At 41.8% G+C, this 26852-nt stretch overlaps 1 long non-coding RNA gene across 1 annotated transcript in view; it reads left to right on the top strand.

Annotated features, from left to right (window-relative positions):
* Positions 1 to 5660: 5660 nt before the first annotated feature.
* The window catches only part of LOC144501977 (uncharacterized), a 55986-nt gene continuing 34794 nt past the window's right edge, over positions 5661 to 26852 (top strand). The window contains exon 1 of the long non-coding RNA XR_013499231.1: positions 5661 to 5735. This is a non-coding gene — a long non-coding RNA (uncharacterized LOC144501977). The remainder of the gene's footprint in view (positions 5736 to 26852) is intronic.

Consider the following 26852-nt stretch of genomic DNA (forward strand, 5'->3'; position numbering starts at 1 on the left):
AGAATTTAATTAGATCTAAGCCAAGACATTTTGAAATACACTATTAAGCAGATTAAAATTGCAGCCGCACAGCAGTTATGGCTACAAAAAGGCACTAGATGGAAACTTTATGTCAGGTTGCTGTTATATAACGTATCACAGTATGTATGCAATGATGGCACTTTTTTTGGGGGAGGACATGTCTCCTTCGCATGGTCACTTGATACCAAGGGAATGTTTCGATCGGGATGTGGGGTTCATCACCATGTAGGTATGTCAGAGCTGAAGACGTTTGGTGGCATGTGGGGGAATTTGTTAGAAGTGCCCTAACTCCAACCCTCCCCAATCCCTCGTACATTTTCTGAATCCTGTTAAAATGTCTGATCCACACGACTGTGTTACAGAAGCGCTCCATGAAACCGCCTTAAGTGTGCACCCTCAAGCTCGCTACTTTTGTTACTTAAAGCAACAAAAAAGATGTGATTTATAAATGTATCAGGCCCTGAAATTGAGTTTTCTTAAGTGAGAGGTAGATTGTGCTTGGCAGAAATCTGGGAAGTTCTGCTGGTGAGATGATAGGCACAGATTTGTCTCGTGATGAATCCCAAATACCTTTTTTTGCGGGGGGGGGGGGGGGGATGGATTTAGGGGAATCCTTCCGTAGGGATTTAATGAAAAATAATCGAAGCTTTCTTTGCGACCGGTGGCGCCGTGAGTTGGTGTTGGATTCTGCCGCTTTTGCTCCGTGTATGATTTTAGTATCAGTCCTGTAAATTGTAAATAGCAGTAAGTGCGTTCAAGAATATTCCAAATCAATAAACCTTCTCCTTGCAATAATATCATTGCAAATATATCCCGCCCTTGATCAAACATGCGGAGGTGTGTTTTGACCGAAATAAGTAGTTGTTGCAGACACCGAAAAAATAAATCTCGATTAACACTTCTGCTGGAACTCCATTGTTTGAGATTTTAATTGCAGTTTTTTTCACGATTAGTCCCTTGAATGAGAGCGGTTAGTATTCAAGACACGTTAATAATGACTTTCATGGGCTGTTTAGAGATTGTGATTGAAAGCTTTCTCAGCAACAGCCCCCCCTCCCCCTTTGTTCGTGATAAAAAATAGTTTAACATGTTAAATTATGCAAGAAATATTTATATATCGGAATGTTTATATTTCGGGAGCTTTCCCCAGGATTTTATTTTTTTAAAATCATCGAAACCCTAACTTTTTTTCGCATCGCTGTAATTTTCGATTTAAATCCACTTTTGGGGAGGTGTGCAAGGGCAGTGAGGGGACTTCAGTGTCCCCCCTTCCCCCGATCGGTGGCATCAACATTTGCAAATGAAACCTCCCCCCAAAATTCATTCTTCCAAGGCGATGGAGTTGATTAATTTTGCCTTCCGATAGCATCAGTTTTTGCAAAGCCAAGGAAGTTGGACAGGTTGTCCCTTCGTAATCGTTTTGCAATTTTGAACAGCGAGCGAAATACACAATAATCAAAACTTGTCGTGACTCATTTTTGTGGTTAATGCCGACCAAGGATAAGTCTCGCCAGCACGAGTTGGTGGCGGTGGCGAGTGCGTTCCCCTTCGATATGCGGCCCATGCAAAATCGCCTTCAATTATCTGATTAATGAGTGCTGTTTATCTTTGGTGGAGATAACGGCTTGTAAACAAACTCGTGCATCTAGGAGGAACTTTGGAGGCGGGGTGGTGGTGGTAGTGGCTGGGGGGGGTGGCGGTGGATGGGTAGATGCTAATACTTTATTGCAACCAGAGGTGGCGCCACCTTCCCAAAACAACCTCACCAACTTTCTCAAAGCTTTCTCAACTCATCCTTGTTAAAAGTGTGAGGGAAGCAGAGAGTGTGACCATGTCAACCACACTGACCGATACAGCATTCACAACACGAGGGCTCAAGGACCTCAAGACTTATCTCACTGGTTTGCTGGGCTGTATTTTTTTCTGTTTAATAGTGCACCTTTTTTGGATTTTCTTTTAGCAGGAATAAATGTCCATTTCCCCCTCGAAACAGCCCCCCAAATTAGTGAAATTTCCAAGAAAGGATTCGAATTTTATTTTATCTCCATTTAGTTTGGGGGGATATAATTAAATAAATTCAGAAGGAAAAGGGGTAGTGAAAGTTGCATTTTCTCCAGCATGGGACGAATGATGAAATTATATTCCGAGTATTTAGAGTTTACCAAGTGTAAACCAGCAACATGTAGCCGCTCTGTATCCCCACACGTCGCGCCTGTTAATTTCCACTTTAATTTCTTAGCACTGTTTTCCCGATGTTATTTGCCACCCCCCATTCGTATTTTGTTGCAGTTCGTTAAATCTCAAAGCTCACATCCAGCTACCCGAAATATCTGTTCAAAGGAAGAGTTATTTTAGCGCCGAGCAAAGCTATCTGGGGATGTGACAAACAGACCGAATTCTGGTTTCACGGTCGCAGATTTCAAATATAAACATTGCCAGCGTACAAAGCACATCCTTTGCCCTGTAGCACTCGCGACTAAATAGTTTAAAGATAACATTCAATAAAGTTACCACACAAACGATGTTCTTGATGGATGCAGGCTGCTTAACCAAAAAAAAAGCAATTGTGGTCCTTGCATTTTCAAATCCTGGCAGAAGTCAGTTCTACGTTTTGTTACATGCAAGTCTGGTGAAATACAACTGGCGTCTGACTGAGCAATCTTGCATGTATTGGAGTGAACTTGCTTTTTTTTCCAGATCATGTATAAAATCGCCATGGATAATGTTTTGGAGTTAATTTAAAAAAATGTTAGATGACACGGGCTAAAGATCACAGCGATTCTTATCTAAAATTAAACTGACCACAAAAGTCTGACTCGCTAACATTTTTGTCCTTGCAATTGCAATGCTGTTTTTTACAATGTTACTGCCAAACAGGATTTCTCTCTTTTTAAAATCCTATCTATTTCTACAAATGCGGATTCGGGGCATATTTTCAAAACAACCTATCTCCTATTTAATTTTTTTTCCTGCAAATATATCTCGTTTCTGCTGGAGTTTTGTGATCTATGTACACAGCACGTGTTCTTGAGTTAAGATCAAAACGGCCCCTACCAGCCTCAAACCTGAGGTGGGTGCTCCTTTTCGAACGAGATCCTTGTCTATTTTGCAGAATTGCCATCAATCAAACGGTGTTTTTTATTGTATGGCTGGATGGGAACAGAAATCCAGTAAATTCCCTGGCTGGTTGCACTGTATAAAAAGTGAGCTGGACATTCCTCAGTGCAACCCTGCAAGGACAGTTAAGTGAATGACAGGCCGGTAAAATAAATCGAAAGATCACCGCTGAACATGCTATTTTAAGAAATATGCCTGCAGGTAAACGGATACTTAGTATTTCCCAGGCATTCCATCATTATTTAACACAAACGAAATAAATGCATTTAGTGGCAAATTGACAGGCACTAGACAGCAAATAACATTAACACTAACTTTGCACAAAAGACGACGCTGTTGCAGGTATGATTCTGTCCCTCATTTGATACCTGAGATTAAGATTCACATAATTATTTAGCTTTCTAAAAACGAGCGTGCAACATTATAACATTTACAATATAGCTCGAATTTTACAGGGCAGGTAATTCGGGGTTAGAGAAAATACGATTAAAGAGTTTACATAGAACAAATGTATAATTATTACACAATGTATATATATATATATGATTAAAGAATTTACAACAATGGAATAGATTGAAAAGCAATGGGAGGAATATTGTGGCAGGCAACATGTATACAGATATTGCAATCTTTGGAAATCATTTTCACCCCCCCCCCCCCATTTAATAACTGTCAGGCCAATTTCTGACCCCCACCCCCCCCAACCCCCGGGGATAATTCAGGTTTGTGAAATGTGGATGCAGCAAACAATGTCAAGGGACCCTGCGTGGATAGCATCGTAGGTCTGTCTACAAATGGGGTCACTGTCAAAAAGTAGACATGATCAGTGCCGTTAGCTGAGAGGAAGCGCGATGCATTAAAAACAGAATTACTCCAGGTTGAGTTTTCTGTTCACTGCGAGAGAGGCCGAGCCCCTAGTTGCGCATGCCAGAGTCGTTTTTAACTAGTGACTGGGCATCTTTGCAGCAGACTGTTTGTCTTTTAAAAATCGTCCGGAGATTTGTGTATGTTCTGAGTCAGACACAACACAAACATTAGACATGTGCTTCGATGCAACATACAGAGCCGTCGACTGTGCAACATTTACGTCGTGGGCGGGGGTGAGGGGGGGATCTTCCCACTTCGATTCGGTACACTTTGATTTAATGTGAAGGGTTTTCTTAAGGTAGTCAACTACGATTTTTTTTTACAAAGTATTGTTCACCCACTCCAGTTAATTCCAATTTACTGTAGTTTAGCACACACAGCACAACTTTAGCCCGGGTTTATCCTCATGGCAATCGGTGCTGTCCCGTTCAGCTCATTTTCAAAGCCACCTTCTTCCTCAGCCCATGTTGTGTTCTCATTGCGTTGTCATCGGGTGTAAGGTTGTATTTGGAAGATTTTTTTGTTGATGCACAGTTCCCACATGGTACATTTTCCCTTTTATAGGGCGTCTACATCATCCAAGCTTTTAGAACGTCCATTTTAAATATAACAAATTGTGTAATTAGTAACGGGACAAGGTTAAATGCTCGCATTTTATTTAATTTGGCTGCACTTTGAATTCTTAACAGGATAAAACTTAGTCCAGGCATTTCAAGGCTGTGGCTCTACTTAATGTCGCTGATTTGTGTTCCATGAAATGCATTTTAAGCGAGTTCTGGAGTTCTTTTGACATTGTGCCTTTGAAATATTGTCTGAGAAACATCTGCTTCACTTGTTAGGATGTAGTTTTTTTTAAGATTGTGCACAGAGCCACCTTAAACGGCGTGGCGGTATCACCTTGTCGTCTCAGAAAGTTGTCCAGTCACTGTTAACACTCTTACAATGGCCGCATTGTTATTAGGTAGGTTTCAATCAGTGATATCGTATTAAACTGGGAGAGAACCAAACAGAAACGAGGTTTCAGCTTAACATTCAGTCCAAAGGTCACAGAATGAGAGAGAGAGAGAACTATGGAAATTAAGATATTAATAAAATCGTTGTTTCGGAAAGCAACTCATATTAAACCGATACTTAACCCACTTATTCACACCAAGCAAGATACTGAAATAACATGGGTTTAAAAAAGGTATTTATTGGGTTATTTTGGGGTTTACCTGCAACCTAAATTTGAACTGCAAGTGCTGAATGGAATTGCACTAAAGACCTATGTGTCTGCCTTACCTGCTTTTTAACGGTATGTTTGAGGATGCAATATTAACCAAGACCACCCCACAGAGGTAAATAAGTGCAGCATTTGCTATTTCGTATTAGGGTAACACCCCACGCCGTGGAAACATACACATGAAGGAAATGGGCAGGGGAAAATAAAACTGTGTTTTGTACTTTATTGTTGTTGTATTTACTTAGCGTCTCTATTCCGACGCTATCATCAGTAGAATAATGCCAAAGGGCGACATTTATTGCTCAGGAAGAATAGATTGTCGTTGCAGTCGCTGGCGCTCCACGCCGCATGAGTTTTATTTTCGAGTCCTGTCTACTACGAATGTAAAGCCCCGATCCCCTCGAAATAGCGATGGGATTTGCTCTCAGCGTCCCCTGTTTGTAACAGCGTTGACTGACCGCGGTCACAACAAGTGCCAGGACACTACAAGACTTCACAGAGACACTGGGTAAACTAGATACGAGTCTCCCGCCCGCAAACGCAAACCGTGTTAATCAGATGACATTTCGTGGCATAATTAAAGCAGGGGAGACGACAAGAATACGAGTTCCGATTTAGAACATGTAAATACGGTTCGCCCATTTCAAAACACCGCGTTTTATTCTGCTTTATAAGGGGGGTATTAAAAAAATCCCCGCGGGCTAACCCCCAAATCTGTTATGTAGCCTAGTTATTTATTTAGTTTTCTGAAGTTGTGGAAATATAACTCCTGAGTGTAATACGGGCAGCGCGTGTGGCTGCAGCTACCTGGGCTAAATGAGGGCTTCTAAATTGTAATCGTTTTCAGATGTGGCTGGGCAAATTCATTTCAAAGCACGCGTCCTGTGTTTTGTAAGGGGGGGGGGGGGGGGGAGAGAAATTTTGTCTTCTGCTGCTTGTAACACTGTTTATTTACGTTATGTCAGCGCGCCTGCCGAAATGAACCTGAAACTCTATATGCCAACACCAGCCTAAAACGAAACAGGGACTTTTCAAAATGCATACAAACCATTTTCGTTATTATTTCGGTGCCCCTGAGCCGCAAGTTTATTTACATTTGTTGCTGTTTATTCATAATCTCCATTTGTTGCAGCATGAATGAGCGTTTAATTGAAACACCTCCCCCTTCTCCCTGATCAATTGTGGGTCCTCTTGGCTTATTCCGTTAAATAAAATCTCCGAAACACGTGGGTGGAGGCGACTTTATATAGCGATTTCAATACTACATGTATTAATGTTTAATCTTTAATGTTTCTCTCATTCCGTGTATTTGGGCCAACCTTTTTGAGCTCAACTTTCCCCCCACACTGGATGAATATTTACTCTTTACAATCTCATTCTTCGCTTTCTCATCACTTTATCGCCAACTATACCATAGTTGGATAATGAAGTTCAACGCTCATCCTCAAAGACAATCGAAGTCACTACAAGGGAAGCAAAGGGCACCTCAGGACAAGTGTACTCTCCAATGATTAAATAAGTTACCATTCTTTAAAAAAAATTACGTCTGTCGTTTGACTATTTTACTTATCCTGAACGCAGGAAGGGCCATCGAAAGCAAGTTAGAAACTTGCGAGCGGACGGGCAAATCAGAAAAGTCAGAGGCGACGCATTCATCACAGCACAGTTTGGAAATTTCGGATCTCCTAGCATCTGTTGCCCGCCCTGTCTCTCAAATGCTGATGCCTGTATGGGGGCAGACAGTGGCAATGTCTCCCACTCAATATTGCACAGAAGAGACCGAGACAATTGGTCGCAACATCTCTGCTTCTCAATTTATCAGCCCTCAGTTTAAAAGTCTAAACCCTGCCAACAAGGGAGCCGAGAAATAATCAATTTGAACGGCCAGGGAAGAACGCACTCGATACAACTTGTCAGCTGTTTCAGGACGCAATCGCGTGGATTGCAATTGAATAAATGATCAGCTCAGAGTTTCGAAATGGACCAGAAACTCCCGCCAAAACAAAGAAACTGACCAGGAAGTGAAATTGACTGGTCTTCAATTGGTAATGACAAGAGTGGGATCCATGTAAAAAGAGATTAGGATTTATAAACGTAGTGATTTGTGATATCTTGTATCGTTGCCAGGACATCATGATTCAATCCCAAATCTCACTTTGTTTACTTGACAATTTATTTTGGGAGGTGTAAGAAAGATATTTAATGAGGTTGGTGAGGCCACCCCCACGTGTCAGTTGGGTGGCAAGGTGGGAATCTCTGTGGGAATCACAGGTAAGATAGGAAGACAAGCGACAAAAAGGGTTAGAAGGAAACCATTCATGCTTCCTTCTTAATCATGCACTTTTTTCGAGACTTCAACTGTTTGCAATGTTGATACACACTCATGGCATCAGCTTTTGAGCACCATTCTTGGATTGACAATCAGCTAAGGATACTTTTGGAAAGACATGAGGCCAAGGGGTAAATGTTGAAGAGGCAGCAGAGTGATATGCGTTACTGTTTAGGCATAACATCTGTACTATTTGATTTCAAACTAAAATAAAGTCTTCAAACAACACAAGGTTGCAATGGGGCATGCAATCTGTGCCATCCTTGCTGTTTGCAAATGTGATTTCCATGGGTTTTTTCAACACCCATAGCTCTAGAATTGGTCAGCAATGCTTCTCTGTAATTTACACTTGCTTGATGTTGCGGATTAGAAACCTGAGTGATGGTCAAAATGGGTGGGATCTGATTTGATGCCCATTTTATCTGATGAGCAATTCCACATTTTGGCAATGGAATTAAGGATCTGGTACTGCATGGATTTGTCAGCTGATCTGTTCCTGCCCATTCTGCCCCATGGTCCACAATCAATCTCTCCCCTCCTAACTTTTGTAGCCATGGTTTGGAGATGCCGGCGTTGGACTGGGGAGGGCACAGTAAGAAATCTCACAAGAAGTCTCACAACACCAGGTTAAAGTTCAACAGGTTTATTTGGAATCACAAGCTTTCGGAGTGCTGCTCCTTCATCAGGTGAGCAGGCTCCACTCATCTGAAGAAGGAGCAGTGCTCTGAAAGCTCGTGATTCCAAATAAACCTTTTGGACTTTAACCTGGTGTTGTGAGACTTCTTACTGTAACTTTTGTAGACTATTTGTTCTAACAAATGAAAGCTCCAAAAATCTCATGTCAATTTTAGTATTTTCCACGATTCTATGACCAATTCCCAATAGTAACTGTTAGGATTAGAAATATTATTTTTGAAACTGGGTGGTTAATGTCACCACCTTGTTCCCTCTGGGACATAAGTGGCTTGATATGTGGAAAATGGAAATGTAACTATTATAGCAGGTGCACTTTACTGTTGAACCAACGGCACATGATTGGGGCTTGTGGAACCCATGTTAAAATAATCGAACCCATGCTTGGCCAAATCTGGGAGTGATTAGTGGGAACTAGAAAAAAAATCCTCTAGTGACAAACTGCTAACCTTTTATGAACACAACATTCACCCAAAATATGAGAAATAACTGAACAGATTTTTGTTGTCTTCATCACCGGAGCAACAAGTTGGTGAAGTGGATTGTAAATATTTTCTGGATCCTGCCTAATCAGAGTAAGGAGTCTCACAACACCAGGTTAAAGTCCAACAAGTTTATTTGGTAGCACAAGCCACAAACTTTCAGAGCGCTGCTCCTTCATCAGGTGAGTGGGAGTTCTGTTCACAAACAGGGCATATAAAGACACAAACTCAGTCCAACGCCGGCATCTCCACATTCTGCCTAATCAACAGATTGAACATTCGGCTGCGAACATGAAAATCCACCTCAATATTTAATCCTCGCAACCCCATCATCACTTTTAATAAATGATACCTCATAACCTTTTTTTATTCAACATGAATATTTTGAATTTTGAAAATAAAACCATGCAGTCAGTTAAAATATGGGCTGAATTTTGTAAATTGAAGGTAAGTATCCCGTGCCAAGCTTTGATTGCAAATGTGAGAAAATTAAAGTTGCAATTCTACCGCACATGTTGATTATTTTGGAAAGACAGTGGCAAACATTGTGGTAGCATTTTTAATCATACACAAGCTCGAAGGCATCTGAAGAAAGAAAAATGGAAACAAAACTCTTGTGGAAAGTAGCATTCCACTTGGAAGTCACATTAAGAAAGCGCTGTTGCTTAAGTATTGCATGTGTTACTTGAAGCAGAGTGAATTTTGTTCCATTTCGTTTGCCAATCTTGTCAGACAATTTGTTCTGAATTGCAGTCATAATCTCTTGTGGCTAGTATATGAGATGGTCTGGAAGTCCAGTTTTACTTATGGCTTAGCATCTCACAGTTGAACTTTAGATAATGAGAGTCTGAAAGCAAAAATATTAAAATGTCAGTCTCCGACTGTCAAAACAGACTTTTCTTCTGTATAGTTGGTTGGGTCTCATAACTCATTTAAATGCAAGTGGCGACTTCAGTATTACAAACTTTATTTGAACTGTACGTTGAAGTGCTGAGCACACAGGGGATAACATTTGAATCCTTCAAAGATGAGAGGATTGAATTTCTGCAGTTGATATCCTAATTAAGAAGAGGGAGTTAGCTCATTGGCCATGCCTCAAGTGCTGTGAAATAGAGATGCTTCAAAGGTACTGGCTAAACACTATGGATTTCAATGTGCTAATGTCTGACAATCCATGATATCCAAATCTGCTTTTATCGGATCTAGAATGGATAAAGCGCATAAAGAGGCCAATTGGCCCATCAGTTCCATACTGGCTATCTGTGAGAGCAATTTAGCCAATCCTGTTCCCACTCCATCCTTGCCCTGTAACGCTGTAAATGTTTAGATTCAAGTGCCTATAATCACTCCCTTTTGTAAGTCATAATTGAATCTGCTTTCACCACCCTCTTAGGCAACGAATTCCAGACCCTAACTCCATGCTGCATAAAAAGAATAATGTTTCCTCATGTCATCTTTGCTTCTTTTGCCAATCACCTTAGATCTGTGTCTTCTGGTTTTGGGCCCATCCACCAAAGGGAACAGTTTCTCCCTTTCTACTCTGACCCAATCCCTCATGATTTTGAACACATCTATCAAAACTCCTCTCAAACTTCTTTGAAGGGAAGAGCCTCATCTTCTCCAAGATAGGCACAGAATGGAGCATGATACTGCAGTTGAGGCTGCTAAACCAGTGCTTCTATAAATGTTCATCATAACCTTCTTGCATTGGTACTCTGGATATTGCTATTCTCCGACCTCGCTTGCAGCTGGGATTCTCCTGTCCTGCTGCAGTGAAAGTGATTTGGCTGAGCGCCAAATTCCCCGTCATTGCTGGCAGTGGCAGCGGCAGAGGGGCATGAACGAATAATTTCGGTATTTGTCGCTAAAGCTGAGGATGCCATGTGCTTTTTTCTCAAACGACCCTGCTACTTCAATGATTTATGCACATGTACCTAGACATGTCTCTCTTCCTTCACCCCCTTTAGAATTGTACACCTTTGTTTTGATTGCCTTTCCTTTGTCTTCCTATCAGTATCCTACCTACTGTGTATCACTTCATAATTCTCTGCATTAAATTTTATCTGCCACATATCCAGGCCCTCTTGAAGTCTATTAGTCCTCCACCTCCTCCAGGTACCTTGCCCTAAGAGGTCGTTGGCGACCATCGACCTCCATTAGCATTGCCCTGCTGTAGCTTGCCACTGCCTTCTGCAGTATGGCTGACCAGGAAACTTTTCTGTTTTTACTGCTTGCCATCAGTCATATTAGAAGGATTTACAGGCTGTTTGGCCACATTTTGAATGCACCTTCTTTGGCTATCAAGCCCTGATGTGGGACTTGAACCCAGAGCTTCTTGCTAAGAGGTAAGGATACTACCACCGCGCCACAAGACTTCTTGTTGCAGTCTATTACTATCTTCCCCTAATGGAATATTTCAAATTTATGTGCAAATATGTGATTTTTGGAATTAATCCACATTATACATTGTTGTTAGACTGGGGCAGGGATTATAGAGTCATAGAATCTTACAGTGCAAAAGGAGGCCATCCAGCCTATCAAGTCTGCACTGACCACAATCCCACCCAGGCCCTATTAGGGCAGCACGGTAGCACAGTGGTTAGCACTGCTGCTTCACAGCTCCAGGGTCCCGGGTTCGATTCCCGGCTCGGGTCACTGTCTGTGTGGAGTTTGCACATTCTCCTCGTGTCTGCGTGGGTTTCCTCCGGGTGCTCCGGTTTCCTCCCACAGTCCAAAGATGTACGGGTTAGGTTGATTGGCCAGGTTAAAAAATTGCCCCTTAGAGTCCTGGGATGTGTAGGTTAGAGGGATTAGCGGGTAAAATATGTGGGGGTAGGGCCTGGGTGGGATTGTGGTCGGTGCAGACTCGATGGGCCGAATGGCCTCCTTCTGCACTGTAGGGTTTCTATGATTCTATCCCTATAACCCCATGCATTTACCCTAGCTAGTCCCCCTCATGCTAAAGGGCAATTTAGCATGGCCAATCCACCTAACCCACACACCTTTGGACTGTGGGAGGAAACCGGAACACCCAGAGGAAACTCACGCAGACATGGGAAGAATGTGCAATCTTTGCACAGACAGTGACCCAAGCCAGGAATCGAACCCAGGTCCCTGGAGTTGTGAGGCAGCAGTGCTAACCACTGTGTCACCATGCCTCATTATATAGAAGGTATTGTGGATATCACTTAGTCCATGTGATCTGCTGGGCTGGTTTGAATTACTTGAGGAGATCAAAAAGGAATTTTCCAAAATTATCTGTTCACGTCCCACTGTCAGCAAGAACGGAGAATTTGGCACTCAGCCAAATCTCTGTTTACTGCAACAGGACAGGAGAATCCCAGCTGCGAGCGAGGTCAGAGAATCCTGTCCAGAGTACCAATGCAAGAAAGTTATGATGAACATTTTTTTTCGTTTCTCATTCCTGTTCTTCTTTCTCTTTCAGCCTTTGCCTTTCTCAGGGACATAGCATTAGGGATAAGGAAATAGTCATGATGCTGCAGCTCATGATGTGATGGAGAAGTTTTTTTTGACATTCCCGTTAATTTTATATAATTATATGTAGGTTTATTTTGAATTAACACTTCATTACTATGTCATTTCATTACTTTTCATCACATATGATAGAATTTCATTGATATATTTTTGTGTGACTTGGGTTGAATCCATGTCACAAGCACTATGAAATATGAGCCAAATGATTTCCAAGGTTGATATGTAAATCATCCTTAACTGTTTAGATACTTGCAAATATAAGCAATTTAATTCCGAATATTTGACATTAGCTTCAAAAAACCATTCTTGAATTTTAACCAGCATACATCCCGGTTGTGCAACTCTTTATGTTTCTGTGAAATGAGGAAGTAGCAGTCATGGCTATATGAGTTCAGTGAGACTGTCTAAACCGAGCATTAACATTACCACTGTAGTGTAACAATGTTCCAAATCAGATCCACCTTAAAAATAACTTGAGGCTCCTGTGCATGTAAAATTGGTGTGCAAATTGATCCTAATACAGCATTTTATTGCGAACACCATTACATTATACAATTTAATTTACACTGTAAACTAAGTTTAAATTGAATATTATTTGGGCGGCATTGTGGCACAGTGGTTAGCACTGCTGCCTTCATAGCGCCAGGGATCCGGGTTCAATTCCTGCCTTGGGTAATTGTCTGTGTGGAGTTTGCACGTTCTCCCCATGTCTGCGTGGGTTTCCTCCGAGTGCTCTGGCTTCCTCCCACAGTCCAAAAATGTGCAGGTTAGGTGGATTGGCCTTGCAAAAGTACCCCTTAGTGTCTCAAGATGTGCAGGTTACATATATTGGCCATGTTAAAGTATCCTTTAGTGTCCCAAGAGGTGCAGGTTACATATATTGGCCATGTTAAAGAATCCTTTAGTGTCCCAAGAGGTGCAGGTTACATATATTGGCCATGTTAAAGTACCCCTTAGTGTCCCAAGATGTGTAGGTTAGGTCGATTGGACATGCTAAAATTACCCCTCAGTATCCCAAGATCTGTAGGTTAGGTCGATTGGACATGCTAAAATTACCCCTTAGTGTCCCAAGATATGTAGGTTAGATGGAATTAGTCATGATAAATGTGTGGGATTACAGGGATAGGGCGGGGAAGAGGGTCTGGGTAGGATGCTCTGTTGGCGAGTCAGTTTGGGCTCAATGGGTCAAATGGCCTCTTCTGCACTGGATTCAATGATTCTATGATTATTTGATTGTAGCAGCTATCACATGGTTTGGAAGTGTTGTACTGGTCAGTACTGTTATGTAGCAACAAAAAATGCAACATCTTCTTACAGCAGTGTTTAGTCTTGCTGCATGGTGTTTTGACTTGGAAGCAGAAAAGGCAAGCACAAATGCTGAAAAGGTGAAGCGAATAGAAAGTACTAGAAACACACAGCTGGTCACTCAATTAAAAGCAAAAACCTGATTAAATGACCACCTGCACCTTTCCAGTATTTTCTTTTTCATTTAAGTTTGGAAACTGTAGTTGTACCTCTGAGGACCTGAAAAAATAGTCAATGTCTGATGGTTGCAAATTACACCACCTGTGAACTCTGTGGCAGTTTTCACTGCTGCTTGCTGCAGACATGGGGAGGGTTGAGGTGGTCGGGGAGTGGGGGAGGGGGGGGGGAGACCTATCACAAGGCCAAAGAAAAAAGCCTCCAATTAAATCCAGAAATAAACTTTTACTTTTAACATAACAAAAATAATCTAATTCTGATTCTAAAAAAAAATACTAGACTGCAAACTAGACCCCAGGCAATTGAGGAATGGGCAGTCCTTAAAGTGTCGGAAGTCTGCAATTGATGGAGCTCCATATTTTCATGCTTTTTTAAAAACAAAACCTACACTCAGATACAATCCACCATTTCCCCAACCCCCCAAACCTGCCAGGAAAGTTTGTAATTTTCACACTTGTGGACCTGCTCTACATATAACTCACTCTCAGCTAAGTACTTACAAATTATAAGGCCAATTTTACTTGTATGATAAACACAGAATCATCTCTATTTTCATGTGAAGCTTTTTTGCACTAATTGGTGATTCAAAGAAATCGCCTACAAGATTGACTGAAAGCCAAGAAGTTCTGAGATTTGTATCTAGCCCCAGGTTGAAATTTCTGTTCAATCATTAATAGTTTTCCAAGAAATATAGAGAGATCCTAGTTTGCCATTTATTTCAACTGTCAGCACGTGCAGGTTTCCTGGAATCATCATCAAGTGAGAAAAAGTTAAAGGAGCTACCAAATTGATGGGCAGGAAAAGACCAGCCCGATAACGATTACTTCAAAACAATCATTGGTGTGCGAGCTAAGAGGTTAATTAAATTCTGATTCAAGATTAAGAGCTATAATTTACCTTGGTTGATGAGGAGAGTGAGACAAAGTGATGGCCATTTTACCTTATGGCAACATTGGTCTATGTCGCAAACTAAATTTTGATTGAACAAAAACAGAAAATGCTGGGAAATCTCAGCAGGTCTGACAGCATCTGTGGAGAGAGAATAGAGCCAACGTTTCGAGTCAGGATGACCCTTCATCAGAGCAACAGATGCTGTCAGACCTGCTGAAATTTTCCAGCATTTTCTGTTTTCTGTTTCAGGTTCCAGCATTCACAGTATTTTGCCTTTGTCTAAATTTTGATTAAGATAGCTGTCCTTTGGCAAATTAATTTTGGGAGGACTTATATGAGTTCCTGCCTTCTAATTACATAACATTTATAGATCACTGTAGAAGCATAGTATAAGACCAAGATTACTATTAATGCCCACTATGCTGCTTCCATTGTACCATAAGGATTGATACCTATCCAGTTCTCCTTTGTTTATGTGCTCCCTAACTTTACCTGGAAGCTCAAAGTCAACTTCCATTTGCTAATGACACCCAGCTTTAAGTCTACCACTCATCGATTAACCCCATTGCCACACTCTTTAACTAGTTGACTAGCACTATGGCCTAGATAAGCAAAAGTTTCCTCCTGTTAATTGTTGGAAAAGTCAAAGCAATGTCTTTGGCTCCCAATTGCAATACATATCTATAGCATTAAATTCATTAATTTTTCTGCTGTCACTTAATCCAGAGATGCAGAGCTTTGTTTAAAGCTAAGCTAAGCTTTCTTCCCATATTTGAGCCACTACGATGATTGAGTTCTATCAACTCCAGAACTTCTCCACCTTCATGCTTACCTATTTCCAACCACTTCACCCAATCACATTGAGACTTGACGTCTTTGACTACAGCCTTCCATTTCGCTTCACGGTACTTTTCCCCTTATTAATTTTCTCTTCCATTATCTTCCTTGCTCTGGTTTTAGAAACATGGAAAATAGAAGTAGGAGTAGGCCATTCGGTCCTTTGAGCCTGCTCTCCATTGATTTTGATTATAGCTGATCATATTATGAATTCAATATCCTGATTCACCCTTGTCTTCATATCCCTTGATCCCTTTAGCACCAAGAGCCATATCTATTTCTTCTTGAAATCAGATAACGCTTTGGCCTCAGTTATTTTCTGTGGTAGTGAATTCCACACATTCATTACCCTCTGGATGAAGAAGTTTCTCCTCACCTCAGTTCTAAAAGGTTTACCCCTTATCCTCAAACTATGGCCCCTAGTTCTGGACTCCCCCACTAATGGGAACATTTTTTCTGAATCTACTCTGTCTAACACTGTTAGAATTTTATAAGTTTCTATACGATCCCCTCTCACTCATCTAAACTCCAGTGAATATAATCCTAACCAATTTAGTCTCTCCTCATATGACAGATCTGCCATCCCAGGAATCAGCCTGGTAAACCTTCGCTGCACTCCCCCTAAAGCAAGGACATTCTCAGATAACAATACCAAAAGTGCGCACAGTATTCCAGGTGTGCCCTCACCAACGCTGTATACAATTGCAGTGAAACATCCCTATGCTCAAATCCTCTTGATATGAAAGCCAACATACCATTTGCCTTCTTTACTGCCTGCTGTACCTGCGTGCTTACTTTCAGGGACTGATGAATGAGAATGCCAAAATCTCATTGAGTATTCAGATGAGTATGCTGAGTATGATGAATTCAGTGTTCTTGGAAATAATTCTGCTTGATGTGAAAATTTTGAATAGTGTTCTCAGCAATTTAATTTGCCTCTGCTCTTAAGTATTTACTTTTTGCTACTCCTGCAGCTATTTAAAGTTGAAGCAATAGGAACAGTTTCCACCTAGCATTCTAGTGGCTATACTTCATTCTGAAATAGTGGGTTTGAAACTTTACCATTACTTTTACTTCATCACCTAGGGTGGCATAGAAACACAGAAACATAGAAGATACGAGCAGAGGAGGCCATTTGGCCCTTCGAGCCTGCTCTCCCATTCATCATGATCATGGCTGATTGTCCAACTCAATAGCCTAATCCTGCTTCCTCACCATAACCTTTGATCCATTCGCCCAAGTGCTAGATCCAGCTGCCTCTTGAATACATTCAATGTTTTGGCATCAACTACTTCCTGTGGAAATGAATTCCACAGGCTCACCACTCTGTGAATGAAGAAATGTCTCCTCATCTCCATCCTGAATGGTCTACTCCGAATCCTCAGACTGTGACCCCTGGTTCTGGACACTCCTACCATGAGGAACATCCTCCCTGCATCTACCCTGTCTAACCCTGGCATGGTGGTACAGTGGTTAGCAATGCTGCCTCACAGCAAACTTCAAAACAATCATTGGTGTGCGAGCTAAGAGGTTAATTAAATTCTGATTCAAGATTAAGAGCTATAATTTACCTTGGTTGATGAGGAGAGTGAGACAAAGTGATGGCCATTTTACCTTATGGCAACATTGGTCTATGTCGCAAACTAAATTTTGATTGAACAAAAACAGAAAATGCTGGGAAATCTCAGCAGGTCTGACAGCATCTGTGGAGAGAGAATAGAGCCAACGTTTCGAGTCAGGATGACCCTTCATCAGAGCAACAGATGCTGTCAGACCTGCTGAGATTTTCCAGCATTTTCTGTTTTCTGTTTCAGGTTCCAGCATTGGTGCGGATTTTGCACGTTCTCTCTGTGTCTGCGTGAGTTTGCTCCAGTTTCCTCCCACAGTCCAAAAGATGTGCTGGTTAGCTGCATTGGCCATGCTAAGTTCCTCCTCAGTGTACCCGAACAGGCGCTGGAGTGTGGCGATTGGGGGATTTTCATAGTAACTTCATTGCAGTGTTAATGTAAGCCTACTTGTGACACTAATAAAAAACCTTTTCCTTTAACTGTGACCAACTAGACCATTTTCAAAACTTAACCCAAGCATCTTGAGATTGACTTTTTTGATCAATTAATAGATGTAACATCAACCTTCATGTTACCCAATAAGTGCATGTTGACAGCTTTTGACCTCCCAGCTTGTGTACAGAGAAGTTAACTATTTAGTGTATTGTTCTAATCTTCCTCCCTATTACAGCAGCTGCAACTTTCCATCTCTTGTAACTTCTTGTTTGCCTTAGCCAACATTTCCACAGTTGGATTGCATGTGACTGGTGCTCTGGTTAGTTTGAGGGCTGGGAATTGGTGTTTGCTGAATTGTTTTCCCTGAGTTACGAGAACTGATTTGGGAATGGAAGGACCCTGAGTTCAAATTGAATGGGAAGTATTTCTCACAGTGAGAGAACAATGAGGAAAAAAAATTTTGCGGGTGCTGGTGGCAGGGAGGAAATTAAGAAACCTAATTAGCATCTTAATATGATTCTCTTTCTTTAGAAGTAAAGTAAAACACTTCTTGAGTTGGCAACTTAAAATGTTCCCAGTGGGGCATGAGCTCCAAGATACCGATGTGTATGTCTATACTTCCATGGCACAATCGCTGAAAATATTTATTTAAAATATATTGTTTGTCATCTCCAGTAGATACGCTGGTCATGAGTTTATATCTCAGTTGCAGCTGACAGTTCAGTGCGTCGAGCAGCATTGCAAGAGTTTGCTATTTGATGGGTAGGTAGATAGGTAGATAATGGAAGGGATAATAATGTGGCAGTCTAATACTTATTTTGCAAAAGGATACTTTCTGTATGTGTACTGTGGAGCAGAAGCGATTGGTTCGCTATTATATTGCAGAACTCCTTTCAAAATTAGCTCTGCACTTGTGTGGCTTTTCCCCTTAATGCCAACAAACCATCCTGAACAATTACATGCTTGTGAAGTGCGTTGGGATGCCTTAAGGACAATATAAGATACCATATAAATGCAAATTCTGCTTTATTGCATTGCAAGTCAGTTTTGTGAAAAAGGGAATAACAAGTGAAAAATATAACTGTTTGAGTCTGTTCAACTTAAACCTTCTTGATTCTCTTTCCACAATAATGTGGTAGATTTGCTGGTGCATTGCTTCTCCAACTGGTGCTGCATGTGGATTCAAACGCAATTGGTTTGTAACACTCTCCAGACCTCCTCCATAATGAGAGAATTTGATGCTGTTAAGTAGGAGCGAATTAACTGTACCGTGATTGTGACATTGGGGTTAAGTTCAGGAGTAGGGATATATATTCTCTGTGTAGCCTTTGTCTTCAGTGCTATGATTGGTTACAATGGGATATATGGCATAGAAACAAGCCATTTGGTCCAATCATCCCATGCTGGCGTCTATATTCTACTCAAACCTCTTCCCATGTTTTCTCATCTAAATCTACCATTATAACCCTCAATTCACCTTCTCCCTCAAATGCATGCCTAGCTTTCCCTTAAATGCATCTATACTCTTCACTTCAACCCCTCCTTGTGGCAGCGAGTTCTTCATTCTCACCAATCTGGATAAATATTTCTTCTGAATTCCTTACTGGATTTCTTGGTGACTATTTTATATCGATGGCTTCTAGTCATGCAGCTCTCGGCAAAAGGAAACAATCATTCTGTGTCCACTCTATCAAAACCGTTCATACTTTTAAAGACCTCTATTAGATCAGCCCGCAACCTTTTTTCGATAGTAAAGAGACCAAGCCTGTCAATCCTTTTCTGGTGTGAATAGTCTCACTTTTCTGGTAACATCCTTGTAAAGAATGAAAAATATAGGAATGCGGAGTTGAAACCACAACTAGATCAGCCACGATCTTATCGAATGGCGGAGCATGCTCGAAGGGCCAAATGACCTACTCCTGCTCCTAGCTGCACTGTTCCTCTGTTCCTAATCTTCCAAGCACCCTTTCCAGTGCTTCTGAATTGTTTTCACAATGACCAGAACTGCAAGCAGTATACTAAGTATGGTCCAAATAGTGTTCAGTACAGAGTTAGATCAACTTCCCTACTTTTACAACTCTATGCCTGTGGAAATAAAGCCCGGTGCTTGTTTTCCAATGACCCTGCTCAGTTGTGACACAACTTTGTGATTGGCGTATTTGTATTCCGAGATCACTTTTTCCTTCTACCCCACCTAGACCTGCAATTTCCAAGTAATAAATGACCTCCCTATTCTTCCTACCCAAATATGCTACCTCTCAATGATCAGCGATGAACACCATTTGCCAATTGTTTGCTGAGAAAGCTAAGGCAGTGATTGATCAATATTGAAGATTTCAAACATTTGGATTATACAAAATGTTGCCTTTCATGGATGTAAATGGGAGCTAAACTACAGATTAATTCAGTTCCCATTTGTTGCTATGAATGGGTATCGGTTGCAAATGTTTGAATACTGGGAGGTTGCCGTTTCAGGTCGTCACTATTATGGCCCAGGAAATCTACTCCTGGAAAGGTAATAGAAATAGAATAGTAATAGCAATTAGCTTTGTGCTGTCTGGAAAGAGGATTCTTTTTATGTTGAATCTTGATCCCATCTGTATTTTTCATGTGTTTTCTTTTTGATGAGAGCTTCAAACTTAAGGATATTAGACTGAGATGCCAGATTAACTTTTCATGTGTCCCCAGAGGACTCTTCAATTTCTAAATTTATGAACAGGACAAGGAAAATAAGGCCATCCGTAAAATCTATATCTCTGACTTGGGACTTTAGTCTGTTTCTGCATGAACAAATCTTCCTTTCCTTTGAAACTATAATATCATCAGTTTCGTGCAGCTCACTTTAAAGAAGCACTTTAACTTTGTACTAACTTGGCTGAGTGTGTTTAGCTTTGCAAAGGACAGTTTCTTCTGATTTACTTCAGTGTATGGGTTTTTTTAATATAAGGACTACAACAGCCAAGGAAGACTTAGTATTCATCTCAGCATTAATTTTGGAAAAAGTTAATAGATGTGGGCCAGGATTCTCTGGTCCCGTACGCACGGCCCACTGCTGTCAGCGAGAATGGAGAACTTGGCCCTCAGCCAAATCGCCATTCACTGCAGCGGGACCAGAGAATCCCAGCCAGCTACGGAAAAGGTCGAAGAATCCTGGCTGTCGACTTAATGGGGCAGACTGAAAACACATGTTGCTTTTCCCAGAGACATGAGCCCAGAGTATTCTCAATGGCAAATTCCCAAGGGGAAAATGGGCAGAGCATGAGGAAATAGACTGGCGCTGATAGTGACAAGTATATTATGTATACTAAGTATATTATGAAAGGTCTGACACTGGGAAGTTCCAAAGAACAAAGGGAACTTGGCTTGTTTTTCCATAGATCTCTGAAGGCAGAAAGGCAAGTTAATAGGGTGGTGAAAAGGGCAATGGCGCACTCGCCTTTATCAATCGGGACATAGGTTACTGAAGCAGAGAGATGGAGTTGTATAGAACAGAACAGAGTTGAGGGGGAACTTCTTCTCTCAGAGGGTAGTGAATCTCTGGAATTCTCTGCCCATTGAAGTGGTGGAGGCTTCCTCGTTGAATATGTTTAAATCATGGGTAGATAGTTTTCTGATCGATAAGGGAATTAGGGGATATGAGGAGCAGGCGGGTAAGTGGAACTGATTCGCTTCAGATCAGCCATGATCTTGTTGAATGGCGGGGCAGGCTCGAAGGGCCAGATGGCCTACTCCTGCTCCTATTTCTTATGTTCTTATAGAACATTGGTGAGGCCACAGCTGGGGTACTATGTGCAGTTCTGGTCACCACATTATAGGAAGGACGTGAACGCACCAGAGGAGGTGCAGAGGAGACTCACCAGGATGTTGTCTGGGATGGAACATTTAAGTTATAAAGAGAAGTTGGATAGGCTTGGGTTGTTTTCTCTGGAGCAGAGAAGACTGAAGGGTGATCTGATTGAGGTGTTCAAGATTATGAGGGCATGGACAGGGTGGATAGGGAACAGCTGTTCCCCTTAATTGAAGGGTTGTTTACAAGGGGACACAAGTTAACAGTGAAGAGTGGGAGGTTTAGGGGGATTTGAGGAAAAACCTTTTTACTCAGAGGGTGGTGACGGTCTGGAATGCGCTGCCTGGGAGGGTGGTGGAGGCGGGATGCCTCACATCCTTTAAAAAGTACCTGGATGAGTACTTGGCACACCATAACATTCAAGGCTATGAACCAAGTGCTGGCAAGTGGGATTTGGTGGGCAGGTCAGGGCCTTTCATTCATTGGTGCAGACTCAATGGGCTGAAGGGCCTCTTCTGCACTGTAGGATTCTGTAATTCTGTGACAATAATAATGGCATTCAGATATGAGACATTGGGAACTTGTCACTTGGGGGATGGAATTAATACCCTTAGAAGGGTCAGAACATCAAAAATGGTTCTGGCTGCAGAACAGAACTCCTGGCTTATTTGAAGGACATCAGTACAGTCAGGTGGATGACACAAAACATCCAGGTTGAGAGTCCAAACTGTGAAAATATTTCTTCAAGAAGCCTACCAGTGGAAGGAGGCTTTGTCAGGGACAGATGAAATCAGGCCCTCAAAGGGATTAACATAGCCACAGTGGACAGGGCAATAACAACCAAACGTGGCCACAATATATGAATTGCAACTCAATGGTGGAAAAAGTTTAATGACCTAATTGAAGTCTACCCAAGATAAGAAGGACTCAGCCGTAACTTTCAACAATACATTGTATGAAGCATACATTTCACCTATATTGCTCTTCCCTTTTTATTCTGTTAAAGTACCACCAATACTGAGGAAGATGTTCACTGTCCTTTATGCTCTCTGTACACCTGGAATTGACCCTTGATTCAAAGCCTTACAAAAGGCCACTCTACTAAAAGCATCAGATAATTTCTCCCTGCATGGTCAACACTCCCTTTGATTAATTATACTTCAATGCAGCACTGAGGGGATGCTGCATTGTTGGAGGCGCTGTCTTTCAGATGAGATGACAAACTGTTACCCTCTCAACTATACATAGAAGATGCCATGGCACTTGCAATAAAGAGCAGAAAAGTTAACGCTGGTGTCCTGGCTAAAAGCAAAATCCCCAATCACCATCATATGTTCATTGGTGTTTGTGGGAGCTTGCTGGGGACAAAATGGCTGCTTCTTTCCAACATTGCAACAGTCACTGCACTTCAAAAATACTTCATTGGTCTGAAAGTTCTTTGAGATGTTAGGTGGTTGTGCAATAGTGCTGTATAAGTGCATGTCTTTTCTTCTTTTCTCTTCATTAATTCAAGTTGTTAATTTCAAAATGCATATTGAATTCAGAAAATGTAAATCGGTTATAAGATACCAGCTTTCTGAAATTTTGGTTGTCTTTTTGAAATATCTGCTTTCATCCACGCATTTAAATCATGAACAGAAAATGTCTTTTAGTAGCTGGTAGCATCCAGTTCCACTTCTGCAAGTGGCTACATTCCTGGTTGTATGCTAAAGTCATTCTTTTATGGGCATTAGACCGTTTTAAAAACACTGCAATGTATTTTTGGTGGTACTGAGTATTTTTTTAAAAACGCTTTGTTATGATTGCAAACACTTTCTGGCACTATTTTTGTAGACGACTCAGAAAAGGTCCTGTTTCTTTCAAAATTCCTTCACAAAAATTCACAATTTGGTTTCCTGAAAGTGTGACTTTCTCGTAAGGTTGGCTAAGTTCCTTGCCTAAATGCCAAGAGAAGTCCAAGTCAGCTTGGATATAACAAATGGGAAATGATTTATTTTTGGTTTTAATGGCAGCAGTGTAGGATGATGAATGATATCACTCATTGACAATGACACCCAATTTAGTGGAAAACCTGCCTTTTACCTAACTCCTCCCTGTGAGCGCCTGTCTCTCCTTCTTCTATCTTTGCACCAAACACAATGGGCGATTCTTTAAACTCATTCAAAACCAATCTACAAGCACAGAATTAAAATTGGGGTCCATGTGTTAATAGTATCAAGGTTAAGTATACACAGGCGAAGGGTATTGATTGAGTAAGAATCTTAAGCACATATAAAGAAAGACTGCTGGGACACCAGGTGTTGGTTGGGAAGGGGGCAGACATTTGTACTGTTGCATTCTGTAAATAAATCCTGTATTACATGAATGATTGGCATCTGGTTTCCTGCTTCACCGTCTGGTTTAAGAATCAATCAACACCATATGTAAGGAACATATGGGAGGCATGGTGGCGTGGTTGTTAGCGCTACTGCCTCAGCTCGAGGGACCGGGGTTCAATTCTGGCCTCAGGTGCCCGTCTGTGTGGAGTTTGCACGTTCTCCCCATGTCTGCCATGTCTGGGTTTTCGCCGGGTGCTCTGGTTTCCTCCCACAGTCCAAAGACATGCAGGTTAGGTGAATTGGCCACGCTAAATTGCCCCTTAGTTTGTCTGTGTGTGTGTGAGTGTGTGTCCTCTGATGGATTGGCATCCCATCCTGGCTGCATCCTGCCTAACGCCCAGTGTCTGTCAGGGTAGGCTCCTACTCTCCGTGACCCTGAATTGGAGCAAGCAGTTAAGCGCTAAGTGAAGTGTAAGGGACATACATTCTTCATGTCAAGGGCAAAAACAATCCAGGTAGTTGCCTTAATTATTATCAACCACCCCCATGCTCTTCTAAACCTTATAACCTTGTCCTGATGTCAGATCACATTTCAACATTTTGCAAATGACATAAAATTTGGAAGTATTGTGAGGAGGATAGTGATAGACTTCAAGAGAATATGGACATGTTGTTGGAGGGTTGGGCATATGACCAATTAAATTAAATCCAGAGAAGTGTGAAGATAAGAAGAATGTCATGAGGCAATATGAAATAAAGGGTACAATTTTCAAGGGGATGCAGGAACAGAGACACTTGGGGGGGGGGGGGGGTGGTAGATGTGCACAAATAGCTGATGGTGGCAGGGCAGGCCGAAAAAATGGTTGTAAAGGCAAACAGAATTCCCTGCTTTATATTTAGTGGCTTAGAATACAACATGAAGAAAGTGATGATAAGTCTCAGTAAAATACTGCTTAGGCCACAAATGGAGCATAGTGTCCAATTCTTTCAGATGGATGTGAAAGTTTTAGAGAAGGTGCAGAAAATATTTATGAGAACGGTTCCAGGGCTGGATGAGCGACATCTGTTATGTGGCTAGATTGGAGAAGCTGGGGTTGTTCTCTTCAGAAAAGAGAAGGTTGAGAGGAGATTTGAAAGAAGGATTTAAAATCATGAGGGGCTTAGAGAGAGTAGATAGAGAGAAACTGTTTCCATTGGCAGAAGTGTGGAGAACCAGAAAGTACATGATAAAGGTGAATGGCAAAAGAATGAATGGCACCATGAGGAAAACTTTGTCTATGCAGCAAGTGCTTAGGTATTGATGCACACTGCCTGAGCGTATTGTGGAAGCAGATACAAATGAGGCATTCAAAAGTGAATTGGATAAGGAGCTGAAGAGAGGAAATTTAGAGGTTTACGGGGAAAGGGTGGAGCAATGGGACTAGCTGAACTGCTTTAAAAGAGAGCTGGCATACACGCAATGAATCAAATGGCTTCCTTCTGTAGCCACACAATTTCCCTAGTCTTCTCCTTGCCCTTCACCAGCTTATACTCTCCACGAGACAGTCCTCGGCCCAAGGCACTTTGGTGACATCATCAGACTTCATTTCAAACATCTCTGCTCCTCCCTTTTCAAGATCTCCTGCATTGACCAATCCTCTAAAAGCATGACTCTGTTGTCTTCTTCCATTCCTTCCTGATTTCTAGCCTTTCCTCCATAAAGGTGTGGATTGCACTGTTGGTGCTATGTGTCCACCTCTCCTATTATTTGTTCCCTTCAAATAGCTTCTCACCTTGTTCACAGCACTAAAACCATATGTTAAAGTCATCAGTGACATCTCTTGCGACGGTGACCATTGTGTCCTATTTCCCCTTGCTCTCTGTGTCCTTTCACCAGCACACAAAACACAGGGCTCATGCTGCTGCACTCAGTAAAACAGAGCTTGACCACCAGAAACTTCAAAGTAGGTTTTTGGCGCACTTATCTGAATTTCAAGAATGGACGGATGGCCTCCGATCTGTAATCTAGTCTTCCACTCCCACAGCCAATCTTTCTCCACACTAGTCTCCCATTGTATCCTAATTTTCCATTCTGGAACCTGCAATCTTCTCACTCATTGCCTCCTATTCCAACACCCTGATTTATCTCCTGTGGCCTCCGCTCCTGAACTCTGATTCCCTCCCCCGCCCCCCGCCCCCCCCCCCCCCCCCCCCCAACCGATCCTCATGTCCGATCCAGCCCCACCAATCCCTGGAACTCTCAATCCTCATTCTCATGATTCTCAGATCCAACACTGCTTCCTGCACCAGACCTCCAGCCCTGATCCGTGGACCTGATCCCTGCCCCATGAGGTGGTGCTGGCAGTAGCTTCTCTTATAGACCTTTTCTCTTGTGGGTTTGTTTTGCCTCATGGCTCTACAATGATGAAGCCCAATATTGGCAGTATCTTGGGCCTCATCAGGGCCTGTGCCCCCTGCACTCAAATCTCTCACCCGACTACTCCTACTTCTGGTCTCCCAGGTTCTGCCCTTCATAAAATGCAACTCATCCAAAGCTTAATTGCCTGTCTTCTGTCCTGCAATGACTCCCATTTCCACTATACTTCTGTGCTTTCCGAGACCCACCTGGCTCTCTTTTCATTACGTACCAGTTTCAAAAGCCTCATTAATAAATTATCACCCTTACCTCCTTCTGCATTCCTCCTCCTTTCTGTTACAAAATACTCGGCCACTTTCACCTTGTGTTATAGGGCATTGCAAAACTCAGTTGAACTTCTGTATTTTGCTTTTCACCTACTTCGAAGCAAAGTCTTGAACTTTCTTGTCCTAAATTCCTAACATGCTTGCAAGATCCTGTGCTAATATTATTTTATAAGCTCCTGCATGCATTAGCACCGTTAAGAATGAAACTTTAAGCAGGTTAACAATTTGAATTTTAACACTCTTGAAGTACCAACTATAGCTGCCGGTTTTATGGCGCAGGATGTCCAAAAAGGATTTGCCATGATTTTTCTCTCTTCTTCACCTGTATTTTCTTTGATTATTTTTCCTTCTCTTTTGACCTTCTTTATTGTGATGAATTCTCTTCCAGGAGATCAGAGCACAGTCTGTGAATGCTGATGGAGAAGTGATCCTTGAAGCTGAACAGATTTGTCGGTTTGTTTTCCTACCCCTGAAAGATCACTGAATTTGAAGCTATTCAACTCTCAATTATTTTGTGGGAATTTAAATGCTAAGTGCATCACTCCAAGACAAATGATATGAAATTATAGATTATTTGTGAAATAGGGGCGGCACAGTGGCACAGTGGTTAGCACTGCTGCCTCACA

This window comes from Mustelus asterias, chromosome 12 (assembly GCF_964213995.1).
Source record: "Mustelus asterias chromosome 12, sMusAst1.hap1.1, whole genome shotgun sequence".
Taxonomy (NCBI): domain Eukaryota; kingdom Metazoa; phylum Chordata; class Chondrichthyes; order Carcharhiniformes; family Triakidae; genus Mustelus; species Mustelus asterias.